This window comes from Cynoglossus semilaevis, chromosome 20 (genome assembly GCF_000523025.1).
Source record: "Cynoglossus semilaevis isolate Cse_v1.0 chromosome 20, Cse_v1.0, whole genome shotgun sequence".
In the NCBI taxonomy this organism is placed as follows: Eukaryota; Metazoa; Chordata; class Actinopteri; order Pleuronectiformes; family Cynoglossidae; genus Cynoglossus; species Cynoglossus semilaevis.
The window spans coordinates 1,474,321-1,489,843 of NC_024326.1; the positions used below are offsets into that span (position 1 = coordinate 1,474,321).

The 15,523-nt window shown below is 39.9% G+C and overlaps 1 long non-coding RNA gene across 1 annotated transcript in view; it reads left to right on the top strand.

Annotated features, from left to right (window-relative positions):
* LOC103395912 (uncharacterized) overlaps positions 1-15,523 on the top strand; it is a 96,202-nt gene that overhangs the window by 3,631 nt on the left and 77,048 nt on the right. The window lies entirely within an intron of this gene.

A 15,523-nucleotide genomic window follows, 5' to 3' on the forward strand; every position in this document is an offset into this window, starting at 1 on the left:
CAGCCGTGTCTGCTGTCCTCTTCCAGGCCGCTGTGTCTGATGTCATAAATAGCTATTCTTTACATGATAGCTGCTGCAGAAGTAACTGTAGATTCTACATGCCGATGTGTCCCTGGGCAACACCTGGCGTCTAGCAGCCGTGCTGAATGAAAAGTATGTGATAGTACTTCATACGCTTTAACTATGTTGTTTAAATGTATGAGCTGGAGGTATGTGAAAAGATAAATGGGAAAACTGTAGTGAGAAGCACTTTGAGTGTCACCGAGGAAAGAAAAGTGTGATTTAAACGCAGCCCATTTATCAGTTGTCTGACTGTGAGGAAAGAAAAGTGTGATTTAAATGCAGCCCATTTATCAGTTGTCTGACTGTCTCTGTATGTAAGGCTGTATGTGGGAAGGATCATCACTGAGGCTGACGCCTGGCCTTTGTTTGAAATATGAAACTGCTCTCAGATGTATAATATTACAACTGTAGAACAGCAATCAGACGCTAATTGAATCTGGGTTATGACTTTTCTGTGTTCTTGCTCAGCTGTGTATGTCTTTCCTACTTTCCCTCTCTCATTTTCTCCTCTCTCCTCTCGCCAATCTTCTCTTTTCTCAATGACTCTCATTCCCTTATTTCTTCTACATTCCAAATTACTCCATTTTCGTCCTCCCACTGTCTGCATCGTGTCTGTGTATTATCATATGGTAATTCTTGCAGACCCACTTCCACAATAAAAGAGCATTTTGGAGATGGAAGCTTCACAAGTGTGTAAAGCTAAATAAGTCTGCACAGAAACTAATTATTTTGGTGTATTTATTAGCATCTGCTGCTGCTTAAAGCTGTGGCTAAGTAACTTTAATGCATAATAAATATTTCTATAGATGGAAAAGTACATAATAAATATTTAGAGAAGATCTTAGAGATTAAAATAGTACTAGTCACTTCCTCAAATATTATTCTGTTTCTGATGTAAAATGTCTTGGTATTTGACTTTCTTAAAGCCTTATGTTCTAGAGATGAACTGTTCAACAAGTCAGTGTTCATAACTGAATAACTGTCAGTTTGATTGGACCTGACCAGTGACCTGCCGGTCAGCACATGCCTTTAGTTTTTATTTTTTATCAGCAAGTCGCACCGAAAAAGAAAGCCCATCAAATTAGGACCCCTACGACTTTTTTATACGGTCCTTCAACTCCCTCAAATCGTTGTGAAGTGATGTCACAGCACACAGCAGGGTCTCCCTCAGTGCTCCAGTGACACCATTTATTTCTCATTAAAAGACCCTTTGCTGGACTGTCATGATTTAACCAGGCTTTGACAAAGGACACTGGTTTTCAAATGTTAAAACACCATGTGCTTGATGTGTACATGCATTGAGTGTGCGTACCAATAAACTCCAGTGTGTCCCCTGGATGGTGCCCTGTCATGGTGCTGTGAGTGTTACTTATGTGTACCAAGCTCACAAAATTATACAGTAAATATTGCTCCTTAATCTCTGCCAGTCCATGTGTCTCACATTGTATAAATGTGTGTGTGTGTGTGAGACACACAGAGAGAGAGAGAGAGAGAGTGTGTGTGTGGACCTCAGTCTGTGTGTGAGCCTCTCCTCCTCCATGAAATGGGAGACTATCTATCCACCATGACCTTCTCCTTAATTGCTTGGATTGGGTTCTGTGTCTGCTCATTTTGGGAACAGTGGTTTCCCTGAAATAACTGCTGACTCCCGATCGTCTCTCTCTAAAACCTTGCAGTCTCAACATTAGAAAAAAACAAAACAAAAACAAAAAAAACACAACACAGGCTTTTTAACCAAGGTGCCAGAAACATACATGGACATCAGTTGTTGCCAAGGAAACGGGAAAGTCATGGAATTTGTTTTGTTGTCAGTCATGGTCATGTGAAAATAGTTACCACAGAAGAGTCTTTGTTTGTCGGCCATAAATGTCATAACTTTGTCCTTCTGGTGATAGAAAACCTTCATGGTAGTGTTATTTATATTGCCTTTTCAAACTCTCACATAGTCTTTGCCCTACTGAATTACCTATACGTCACTGTTAATTAACGACAATATTTGCAATCACATTATTAGTTCATAAGTATTGTATTTTGCACTTACACTATTTCAGTGTACTATATGAACAAATACAGTTGTTGTTTTGCACACATTAAACAAACCCTTGTGCTTTCTGACAGCAGTATTCCCTCCACACTGCAGCAGTTAGGATATTTCTTGTACATTTCAACTTGAAATGAATGTAATCAAATCAAATATAAAAGCAAAGCAGTTTGACACTGCCTGTGCAACAACATCTTGTTTAGTTTGTTACAGAAAAACACAAGTTACTCTCAGGAGTCCAGTGCCACATTCATAACATCATAACAGGAACCTTCAGAGAACGTTAACCTTTGTAAATCTGTTTGTTCCTGAAAAGGTACAAACTTGTTTTTCTTTTATTAGGCAGCAGCACAAAATAGTCCTTGTCCAGCAGTAAGTCTCTGTAACTGTGAAGTAATCATGTGAGGCTTTTTCTTATGACTGGGGTTCCTAAAATGTCCTTGACTTCAGACTTCAGACCTGCACACACAAGACATGCGACCTGGACAAGGACAAGAGGTTTAGGACTCATGAATGATCTTTATTTTTATCACATTATTGTTGGTAATTGTACTCACGTCCCAAGTATTTATTAAGTATTAAGTTAATGAAATCGATCTTTATTTTCATCACATTATTTATTAAGTATTAAGTTAATGAAATATAAGTTAAGAACAATATATTACCAAATATTTATCATATAAAAGAGTTGTCCTGCAGTATTACTGCTTTATAATTGTAAAGAATGTATAGAATGGATCATAGTTCAGTACATGCAAAACACACACACATCCAAAATACAGCAACCGTGGTTAACTACAAGACTTGGACTTGGACTTTGTACTGCGATACTGGTGAACTAATTTAAATAATGATACATTACGTTACATTACCATACCTCCTTCATACTTTACAACTCATTTCCCTCGTTACCATGAATTAGAATTCCAACGCAGCCATCTTACCCGCTCTGTGTCCACAGTCTCTCCTCCCCTCTCTTTCTTCCCCTATCAGGTTGACAGTCTAATTGTCTCGTGAGCAGCCACTGCTGCATGGATTTAGTGTCGCACTTGCCTTTAATTTAATTGAAAAGCCGTGGAAAAGGAAGCAGGGAGGGAGGGGATGAAAAACAGATAAATAAAAAAGTGGAACCAATCTTTGCCGAGGAGCGCAGGGTGTTAAAATGGCTGTGCGTGGTGAATAATGCATGGGAAAGATGGATTGGTCTGTGTGGTTAGAGCCCAGCACTGCTGCCGCTTCATTACCGAGGTGTTTGCATGCTGATGTTATGATGCTGGCTGGGTCCCATGCTGCTGTACTAGCTCATATTTTGCTATTCACTTTTTAAAGTTTTTTTCCCCTTCTCTCTTCTGCTTGATTCTAGAAACCTCCCAGCTCAGCCTTTGTCCACGTCTGTTTATGTGTATGTGTGCATATGAGTCACCTTCCCTGAGGTATGGCAGCAATGCACAGACAGATTTTCATTTCTTATTTTAGCTGGCTCCTCACAGCGCTGTAGTTTGTATGTGAAAAATGTCGTAAAAAAACAACTTTTTGACTACTGCTAAACCTGGTGTGCGTTTCCAATACAAACACTGTGTCTTCATAGATACAATTCTTGTTGAACTATTACAGCTAATGGACTGTTGCACTAATCAATCAGTGGCTGAATTTACCGACATAGCTGCTGAAACTGATTCTAATGTATCCACTTCCTGTTAGTTTTGTACTACGTGCCACAACATTACAATGACTCTCTGTTTGGAAAAACATAGAGTATACTACATGCTTGGCTTCACCTTTTGTGAAATCTGTTCTCAAATCTGATCAAAAATAGTTTTATTTTAAGATTAATTTAACAATAGATGGTCCATTAGCATGCCTCTTTAGTTTTACTACCAGCTCAGCATTCTATTTTTTTTATAATCCCCCTACCTACTGTATCTGTCTTGCAGTGTTAAATATTTACTTCCAGAAGTTGTCTGGAAAAGTTTGTAAAAAAAATAAAATAAAGAAGATTCACACAGAGGTTAGAAATATATAATTTGTATTGGATACTATTGTTGCCTGTGTTTCGAACAGACCCAAAAGAGAGAGACGCACATTTACAAGTCCTGTAAATAAGTTAGTTGGTTAATGATAACAGGGGGATTTTATAAATAAAATATAGTATATGTTCTGTACTTTTATTGCAGCTTCTCACAGCAGAGTGAATTGAAAACCTCATCATGGCAGCAGCAGTAGCTAAGACTCAGTAGATGGACTACTTCAGCTAGAAGAAGCTCATTTGAACAAAAAAACCCAACAAAATCCTGTTAAAAACATCCACAGATTTTTTTTCTTCTTTTTCATGACATGTTATGTTGGAGTAGGAGGTTGGGAGGCCAGGCCTGTGGCTCTTCACTAAAGTCTTATTCATTCTGTTTCATTACATTCCTCCTCGCAGCCTGCTCCCATCAGTGGATCAGGAGTGCGGCGTCTCCCAGGCACACTGAGATGTAATTACTTTCCAACACACGTAGAGCAGAGAGACAGAGACAGAGAAAAGATGAAGGAATGAACAATGAGGTTTAATTATGCTTTATGGCAACAATTACAGAATGAAAACAGAAAGTCAATAGGCAGGAACAGGGTCTGCCTTTACTCGAGGTCGAGGTGGACGGGCTTTTTCACGGGGCCTGAGGCGAACCAAAAATAAAACAACAGTTGAGAGCAAACCGTGAAGAGTGGCAAAAATAATCTTGATCATTTTTGTGTGCTGGGTAGAGGGGCTGGTGCAAAGTTTTTTTTCCTATTTCCCCTGTCTCATGTTTCCTAATGCATACTCTATGTACTAATTGCAACCTTTGCTAGTAATTAGGAGAGGGTAATGTAATCCACTTGTACTCCCTTCACCTTGATAATTATGGTAGTAATACTTTTGCCCTGCTCTGTGTTTTGAGAACAGGAAGGACTTCGAGGACCTTTAAAGTCACTATCCGAGTCAGACTGATTATGTTTTCCTTCATTCACTCGGAGAGAGTCAGGATCCCTTGGATAAACACGTTGATTATATTAACGCACTGTGTACACACACACTCGCAAACACACACACAGGCTCAATCAAGGTCAGCCTAATTAAAGGGAACAGTCTGATTAGTGTTATTTGGGAAGGAGTGAGAGGCAGACTTTTACATGGATACTGAGTCATTGTCTCTACACATACTCACAAATACTCGTGTGGTACCTGGGCATCAAGAGTTGATACAATTGTTGAAGATGATAGTAAAAGTACATTTTACTTCCCAAAAGTGCTTTTTTGGTCAAAAGCAGTGGCATGGCTTCCACACATTTTTGTGTTCACATTTGAATAAAAATATCTATTTGATTAGCATGTTAGCTCTGCGACTGACAGACAGCAGTGATATTTACATATCGTGTCATGGCTGTAGCACATCCACCTTACTTCCCCATAGCAGATGTTTTGTTTTTGAATTTATTAAAATGTTAATGTTGAATGCATTGTTTGATTGACAGCTGCGTGGTGGTGCTTCAGTCTAGTATTGGTGAAGTTGACTAATGCCAGGGTCGTTCTCCACAGTCTTATAATGTACTTATATTTGCTGTCATCCTTAGCGTCCATTTTCTGAAAGTAAGAAATTGACAAACCCACCGCTGAGACCTGTGTGTTGTCAGTGCACTGTTGATTGAGGTTATATATTGGGTGAAGAGTGGCCCCGTCTGAACTCACTCTTTAAATGTTGCCCTGTCTTTTGGAGACAGAAAGAAGCTGACAAAAGTGGACACGGATGAGTTGCCACAAGCAACCAGCCCCTGGTGGTAACCCTGAATAACTCAAACACGCACAGAGAAAGAGGCTCTGAGTAGACTGCTGAAAACCAAAAAGCCAATTACCAATGTGTTAAAACACACAGAAACATAGACACACAAAAATGACTCACACACCAGGCCGACTGGCCGCCGTTACAAAAGCCAAAATTTATACGAAAGCGAGTGTCTGAATGGCCTGCAGCAGAAAATCTCTGAAACACTGTCATCTTTTTTTTTTCTTCTCTTTTCCTCTTTTTTTCTTCTGGTCCATGTCAGACATTCAGAAGGCTGAAGTACAGAGCTCTCTCTCTCTATTTCCCTCTCTCTCTCTCTCTCACACACACACAAACAAACAAACTTTACAGAATGACACACACACCTGATTTCATGCCAGAGGCAGCATAAATATAAATCAGAGGTTACACTGGTCCACAGAGTGAAGCTCAGTGCATTCTGTTTCCATCATTGGCTTTAGGCTAAATGCATTAAGATCAATGTTGGATGGCTCACCACTCACATTTCTTCGTCTACTTTTGTGTAAAAGACAGCTCATTTTCTTGACCTTACATTGTTTGATTCCTCTTGACTCACCTCTGCTCAACACAAGAGACTTTGCAAAAACAGTGTTTTTGTTATTGCTTTAAATCACATGTGACCCTGACCTGGGAGTCTGGAGAAATACTGAATGCACTGTGTTGTATGTCTAATAGTTTAAGCTACTGTTCTGGAATAACAACAAAAGAGTTGCATCGATGACTGGGTTGTTTCAGGTTTAAAATAAGGCTTTACAATTTAAAATTCTCTTTGTGCGACAGAATAATTCCCAAGCTTAGTGAGACTGCAAATAAGATCACATTTATTTAAACCGACACCAAACCCTCCCACGACAAATTGCTCAACAATTTGTTTCTGACCAGACCACGTTTACTCCTCTTTAAAAATATGTCCTGCTGCAATTTCTTTGTTGTCTCTGCACTTGAGTAATGGGTCCAACTTTACAAAATAAATAAATAAATAAATAAAATAAACCACAGTCTGACTCATTTGGAATAAAAGTATTGATTGTTAAAAACACAAATTGGTGCTAGAAACCTGAGAATTGCTGTCTCCTGCACCAGGTCTTCAGTACCAGCTGTCTGGACCGTCAGGGAGTTTAATGCTGGGTCCTGTTACCTGAGGTTTAAATCTGAGTCACTTAGAGCTGCGGTCCCCAACCTTTTTAGTACTAAGCACCGGTCAACCGTTACTGCAGACCGTTGATCTTTTAGACTTTCTTCTGTCAGTGTCAGAGGCTGAATGACCTGTTGGTTTGAAACATTGTCAGTTTATCTTTGAATGAAAAAAGTAAAGGGATATGACTTTGAATGAAGTACATCAGTGGTCATTTCCAAATGACCTTCGTACTGACACTGGTCCCCAGACCGGGGGTTGGGGACCCCTGTTTTGAGGAATATAATATCTATAATCTGCAAAAACAAAGACAAAATTGAAATAGTTGGAAAAGAAGTTTGTGAGCACAAACTTCTTGTCCTTAACTTTTGTTCACCAGTGTCATACTGTAGTACTGCGTCTTTAACACTACTCCATCTTTTCTCCGATTGTCCGTTCACTCCTCCTCCTGTTCCCGCCCCATCAACCTCCACCATTTCTCTTGCATTTCCCTTTTTCTCTCCCAATGACAACACGTTTATCCATTATTGATATTCCAACTGGGCTTCCTTCCCACCCCGCTGTCCCACTTTTGTACAGCCTGGCCTACTTCACTGGAGTCCTCACGGGACACTCCCTAAAGCACACATAGATGCACAAGTTTGTTTGAGACAAAAGTTGAGATAAGCTTGAGTGTTTAATATTGTGTGTGTGTGTGTGCTGAAGCTGTTGAGTTAGAGAGAGAGAGAGAGAGAGAGACAGGGAGAGCCCACACATAGCTCACTCCTATATTTAGATCCATATAAGAGCCTGTTCCCAGCATCCAGCGGTGCATCCACTGAGCTCAGCGAGGCATCACAGTCTCCCAGGCATTAGGCAGCCTGTACCTGATAGTACAGTTCTGTAGCTACAGTGGTAGTACAGTAATTGCATGTGTTTTTGTAGCCAAACAGATACACAAATATTAATTATCATTTAGAGTTTCACAATCGTTGCTTAGTTTTGTTTGACCTTTTTAAAACCTCGAAATAGAATCTCGCTGAGTTGCTGGTTTACACAGAATCCTCAGGGTCTCTGCTTTGAAATTCTATCTAGTTTGCTGACTTTTAATAACTGTGTGTGTGTGTTTAGAGAAAAGAACAGGGGGACACCCTGGACCATTCACATTCACACCCATGTTCAGGGACTTACGGCCCGGCAGGCAAAAATTAAACATGAAATGTGTGTCATGGTTGAAGCCGTGTGTTTGTACAGTGCTGGTTCCTCCAGTAACAGGCTCATTCAAAGTCACCTTGATTCCACCCTTCTACTGTGTACAGTGGGTGTACTCATAGCTGCTGAATCTGTTTATTAGTGTAATCTGCACACCCAAGCACATGATCATATCTGTGTGAGCCCATTTGCATGTTTTCCATCAAGGAATATCTGTGTGTGTGTGTGTGTGTGCACACAGGCCTACAGTATGTGTGTGTCTGTGCAGGATTTTCCCTGGTGTTGATTTTTAATTGTTCTGTGCTTCTGTGCTTCAGTTTAGTCCACAGCAATTGATGGTGAGACTAATGTTTGGTGGAGAGTCCCACATCTCCTGTAGCATTGTCTAAAAATCCATGTAATTACCTCGGGGAAGATTGGCAGCGGCTGGGGAAAGAAATAAAAAAAGGAGAAAAATGTCAGTAAAACTGACACAAAGAACGCCACGGTATTTGAGTGAGTGTGAATTAAGTATTTGCTTTCAAAAAGTTGTCTTCACCCAGGACATTTTTCACTACTTTTGGACGACTGAAGTAAACAAACAAGAAACAAAATAACACAATAAGAACTGATTGACCCAATACAATGGCCTGATGTGGCTGTCGCTTAGCTTAGCTGCCAGTGTTGTCATTAGTCAGACTAATTAATGCCAATTCAAATATAAACTTCATTGTTAAAGGTCCGTGTCGTAGTGTAGTGATTTACACTTAAAATGCTCAAAGCAAAATTAATGTCCCAAATGAAATGTTTTTGTGACTAGAAAATCATAGTGAACAGTGATGTGTAACAAAAGCTGAAGAATCCTTTTGGGCTAAAAGTCATGGCTGTGATCTGACTACTTATGTACAGTATCTGAGTGCTGACTTAAGGGGAAAATCGAACTGACTTCCAATGTGAGTCTGGAGCCCCCTGTATGTTCTTAATGAGATTGTTTCAAATGAGCAATCGTGTCATTTTGAGAAAAAAAGTTAAATGTTGCCGTGCATCACTAGTTATATTTGGAGAATGGTCTCCTTCTTTTTTATATATACTCTGCTGTAAAGAATGCACCAAAGAAGATGGATGATTTATCTGATGCACTTATTTCATTATTATTTTTACCAGGTGCTGTTTTTGTTTTATATGGTTCTACCATCTAAGTATTCACAGCAGATAATGGAGCAGGGACAGCTGCATCACATATATTTAATTGACATTTAAAACATTTCTTTTGAGTTAGAACAATTGTTGGTAATTTCAATAGTCTACAATTTAAAAAAGACCTGGAAATTTCTCTTTTTTGTATCAGACAGAATATCAAAGGTATTGAACCAAACCGAACTGTGTATTTTGTGTATCGTTGCATCCGTAATATTCAGCTATATGGTGAAATAACCTGGATTTTTTTTAAAAATTTGTTGGTAGCAAAAAAAAAGAAAGCCCAGCATCTTTGTCTTTTCGATCTCTCTCTATCTCCTTTTGTCCTTCCTCTCCTTTTCGTGCTGTAATTCAGGCGAGTTGCCCGCGAGGAGCTCCACATGCCTCGAAGTTATCAGTGCAAACAAGTACAAGACTAGAGCGTGATTTTCCCTGCAGCCCCTGGGAAATCATTTGTATTCTCTCTTCTTTCCTCAAACGTAACATTTGAATCTGAAGTGATCCAAATAAAATACATAAAAGACTGAAGATTGATTTCCTTCTACGGATTCTTGCAACAACTTAATGCTCATTGCAGATCCACACACATACATATACTGTATACATCTACAGTGCAGATAGTGCAGCATACACACCAGCCTTAGGTTTAGGTAATCAACGGCAGACAGTTGGAGATGAACGTGACGTGTAACTCAGGGCTTTGTCGTTGTTAAGTTATCATCATTTCTCTTTTTCATTCCACCTCCACAAAAAGATTAAATCGGTAAGAGCATGCAGATGAAACTGGGGAGCAGGCGAGCATGCGGACGGGAGATAGAGGAAGCGACGGTGCCAAAATGAAAACAGGAGATTACTGATCTACGGGTAACACAGGATGAATATTTGATTTGTCCTATTGTGATGTTTTTCTTATCTGAAAACACATAATGCTTTTATATCCGTGCTTTAAGAGCACGTACGGTGGGGGCAGGGGGGTATAGGCACATTATTGCTAAATGTTATACTTGTCACAGGAGCAGCTCTATCTGTGCCATCTTTGAGGAATCGTGTTTAATATAACAGATCTGTTGGTCATGGCTTTGTTTTCTGAATAGACGGGGTCCTCGACCCATATCTGAGTTCTGTTCCTACGTTTGACAAATAGTTCTGGTGCGAAGTAGTTGGCGAGCTTTAATTCGGTATATTGGAATGATGGAAGTAGACTTTCTCAGTTCCGATTGTGACGTAACTATGAAACATTGTAAATCGAGGGATGTTCTAACCTGAGCTCCTTTTTTCAATTCTGTGATAATAATAATCAGGTTTTCACGGATTTGGCCACATTTCACATCAGTGATGCAGGTTTCGTCCTGCGTGTGTCACTGTCACGTTGTTTGGATTAAAGCTGATGGATGAGGTCTGTGTCCTTGTATCAGAGACCATCAGTATGCAGCAGTGCATGTCCAGTGCCTGATAACATTTTTAACATTGGTGCAACTTTAAAATAACCCATTAAGAGTTTATTGGCTCTGAGGGGTAAATGCTGGCAGGTATGTTTGTGTGTGCATACACACTCACACACTCACACACACACACACACCAATTGCTCCAGACTTCTGTGTCCTTGTAATTGCTCCTCTCACTGCCCTGAGGCAGCGTGAGCTGGCATATAAGCTATATAATAAAGCATATTATCCTGACTGGTAATGCATTTCTGCCTCCTTCAGCCGGATGACAGCTGAAATTGAGCGCTATATGTTGCAGAAGGTGATCCATGCTAAATTCCTTCAGGCAGCTTGAAGCTCTGTGTCATAGCTCTGACCTTTTCCTGACAACTAGCATAATGAGTTTTGGAATAGCAGCGTCTTCCATGAATGAGCATAGTTGCTCTTTAGGTTGTCTTTGAACTGAGCACTGTGTCAGAAAATATCCTGGACAGGGCGGGAGACTCCAGGGTTGGACAGAAATGGCACTGGTTTATAGAAATATTGTAGCTACTATAACAGAAATGCATGAGCCTCAGGTCATCGCTCACTTTGGTTGAACCCTCTTCTTTCACTTTGATATTTAAAGAGGCTCAGACTAACGCCACAAAGCAGTTTTTCAGCTGTGTATCCACGACGGTACATAGTAATAGCACGTGTTCTTTTTCACAGAGTTTCAGAAGTTCAGTTAAAGTCACTCCAACCGCCCACTCGCCTTTTTTCTCTCCCACCTGATGCTGCCCACGTACGCACACGGTCCTCAGCAATAACACTTTCTCAAGCATGTCTGACAGTGTCATTTTGCCCGACTCAGTAACAGCATGTGAGTGCAGTGGAGTGGATCAAGCTAGGAGAGTAAATAGGTGGATTTTGGACACAGAACGGAGCGGTTTTTTTTTGTATATTGCATTTTTTTTACTTTATAACTGGCACTGTGCTTTGTAACAATCCAGCTCTATTTCATAAAGCTCACACCAAGAGTTGCATCTACTGGTTATAGGTTAAAACACTGACTTAACACCATAAACCATAAAGTAAAAATATATACTATGTCAGACAAAACTAACATGATCTAAATAAAAACATCATCTACCATCTCTGAATTAGCACTGTTTGGTAATGTTCTGTTAGGAAAAGGTGTTAAATAATGCCCATGAATGCGCTGAAAAACAGCTGCTGTGGTCCAGAGGTCTGGTTGAACCAAATCCATCAAAGACAGCTGTGATTCAGAAACATCCCATCACAGCTCGCTGTCATGTTTTCACCACACGCTGTACATTTCCAGAGTGGAGCAGCAGCCAGGTGGAGAGAAATGTGTCCCACTTTTCTTCCAACTTATTTGTTGCATCAGAATCAGCACCGAGCCACCTGTCAGGTTGTCTTGGAGGTGTTGGTAGGCACTTCTACAGAACGCTTTTTTGCCAGTGAAATTCTGAATCTACCAATACTCTATCCAAACAGTGGTGCATTGACACAGTCCAGTGCAATGCTAACATTTTAGCTTAGATTTGTTGTTACAGTGAGAAGAGCTGAGCCTCTGGAGGTTTGTTAGTGGTCCTGACTCTGACACAGGTTAAATATGAAACTGTAGAAAAGTTTCTTTCAGTTATTTAATTTAACCACGTTAACAAAGTATTAATTAAGATACTGATTATTGATAGTTGAATCTTGAAGTCATTTTTTGCCCTTAAGAACAAATACATAGGAATTGATTAAAAAAACACAATATCAGCATGTGTTCATGTGATGGCCCTTTGCATGTTTTCTTTTTCTCCTTTTAAAGGTGGTGTCAATATAACTCATAATTTCATCTCCTTATAAAAAACTGTTGGCCCCATTTTCACTCCGTGCACCGTTATTCTCTTCTTTTTGGACTTCAATATTAACAATGGGCTGACCAGTTCGCAGCTGGTTGAGTAAAAAGCTGTTATGGAGTCCTGGTTCACTGGATCCACACTTTCTGAGTATGAGTTTCTGAATGAAATGTCAGATATGATACAATTGCAAGTTATATTACAATTGAATTTTTACCTTGACAATTCTACTTCTTCTACTTCTATTGTTTCAGATATCTTTTATAGCAGTGTTGCACAATCCAGTGGCAACTGCTGGTTGGTGAAACAAGGGGAGCTCAGTTTAGGGCTATTTAAAAAAAATACATATAAATATATATATAATAATAATAATAATTATTATATATTATTGTAAAAAATAACATAAAAAAACCAAGCAGAAACAAAGACCGCAGGTTTCTTTAATCTTCATGTTTGAACACAACATTAGAATATTTAACACAATGTATTAGGAATTAACTGTGCTCATGCATATTTATGGTAATATAGGTATATTTTTATCATAAATCTTGGAGGTAGTTATGGGTAATAATTTACTCCTAGATTTACGGCCTACATTTAACCCTGAAACCAGAGATCTTTCTCTCTCTCTAAATGATGTCTCTGTTAATCATCTCCTGCAGGATGTCGGCACAAAAACCATCTAGCTTCCTATTGGCAGTTGGAGTGGGTTAACGTGTACAGTGGAGGAATGCCATTTTTAAAAGAAAATTGGGTGGCACCGTGCTTGAATAAATTTTAGGAGGTGGAAAAGTGAAACCTAATTTATCATTAGATTTTTTGTAATGCACTTTGTATTAAGTAAATGGATACTTGAGGTAACCTGCTGTATGTGTGGAAATGGGAGACATCATTTCTTTGTGCTAAGTAGAAAAAGGTGTCGTGTGTTTCCAGAGAGGGATGGAGTCAGGATGGAGAGAACAGGGGTTATTTAATGATCAGAGCAGTGTAATTACCTCCCAGTGAGGTTCAGCCTTTTAGACACATGATTATTCAAGGGGAGAAATCTCATTTGCATCCTGTGCAGTAATATGGAAAAGTGTTCGCTCTACACTAAATTAAAGAGCCACATTTTTTTTTCTTGCCATTACACATTTTTGTTCTTTTTTTTTTCTCCCTCTCCAGCCCAGCAGTGTTTTACATCTAGATCAGGGGTCTGCAGCCTTTTGTTCTCTAAGAGCTCTTTTTAAATATAATAAAAATGGCTGAGAGCTTCTAATGTTTAGTAACATTTATGAAATGACTGTTCCGTGTTCTTCTGTGCATTATCTAGATGTATCTCTCTACCAGCGTTAGCCAGCAGGTGCTCTCTGTGTGTCCTGCACTTCATACATCCAGTCCTGTCTCCGGGGTTCCACTCCAGGCTCATTAACAAGGTGTTAGACATTGTTCTGTTCCTCTGTAATGAGGGGCTGAGAAGAGAAGGACCCACGTAGAGAACTCCCATTGAAGCCTCGATGTAGTGCTCTGAAACAAGGCAAAGACTGTGGGTGTAAATGAAACTCTTCTTCTCTCTGTAATTCCTCAAATATTTGCAGCTATTAGCTGCTCGTGTCCACCTGTCTTTAGAATTTTTTCTTTTTTTTTTTAATCACATACTTTCCACGCACACGTACCGCTCCCCTTTGGCAACAGCAGCTATGCGAGTCTTGAAAGAAGCAGGAAATCAAGGAGCCTGTTTTCATTCACAGCCACCTCCTAATTACAGTGGGAGTGAAATAGCACAGAGTGAGTCTAATGACAGCAATTCAAGCCGCGTCGGAGAGAGCAGCAGAACACCTGACGAGCACGTTTGTGGCTGTGCCACCTGCAGAGGTGAAGGAGACAAAAGAGATTTAATAAGAACGATTCAAAAATGTAATACAGTATATTGGATTTTCTGTGATGACATTAGAATGAGTAAATGAAGGCGGCGAATGAAATAATAGGAGAAAAAAAGAAGGGATGAAGTTATTGACGGGAGCGAGCCATCTGTTGATCTCCATGCTTATTTGCGTTGCCCGTGGTCTCCCTCCCTCCCCCCCTGCCTCCCTAACCTACATGGCTGACTGGGGGTCAGCTGTGACTGATGCCCCTGCTTTCGTCTGTCAGATGGGCGCAGGGAGAGGCTCTGCTGCAGCCTGAAAACAGATTTGCCATGCCTCTGTGTGCTGTCACAGCCATTTTACCCAGCTGTCAGTCACAGACAGCATGGTTGACGTTATCACTTGTATCCCGCTTAACAGTGGAGGTCTCTTCAGAGCTGCTGCTGCTGAGGTGCAGTCTGACGGTGGAAGTGTTTAAAGGAAGGAACGGGGTGAAGAGATGGAATAAATAGGAGGCTAAATGGATTTTGTGAAGGTTAAAAAACATGACGATGGAGGATAGGGAAATAAAGGGAGGAATAGCCATGAAAAGGAAGTGTCTGGTCACAAGTGAGCGTAAAATTCAGGCACAAGATGCTTTAGGGTAGCATAGAATTGAATAGTTTCTCTGGTGGTTGTATGAGGATGTTGGTAGAACAAGCCTGTGTTCTGTTGGGTTGTTAGTCAGTACGTTCCTTACAGCAACAACAGCAGAACAACAATAACAGAGAAGTAGAACACATGAGAACAGAAGAGCAGAACAAGCTAAAAAACAGGAGTATAAGTGGTTTGAAAAAATGTTTTTCCTCTGTCAACTTATTGCTGACTAACAAAACAAAACTACGTGACTATAGTGTGTGACCTACAGACTTTATAATTATTACTAATTAAAGTCTACATTTTTTTACTTTGCATTTTTAGAACATAATGTGG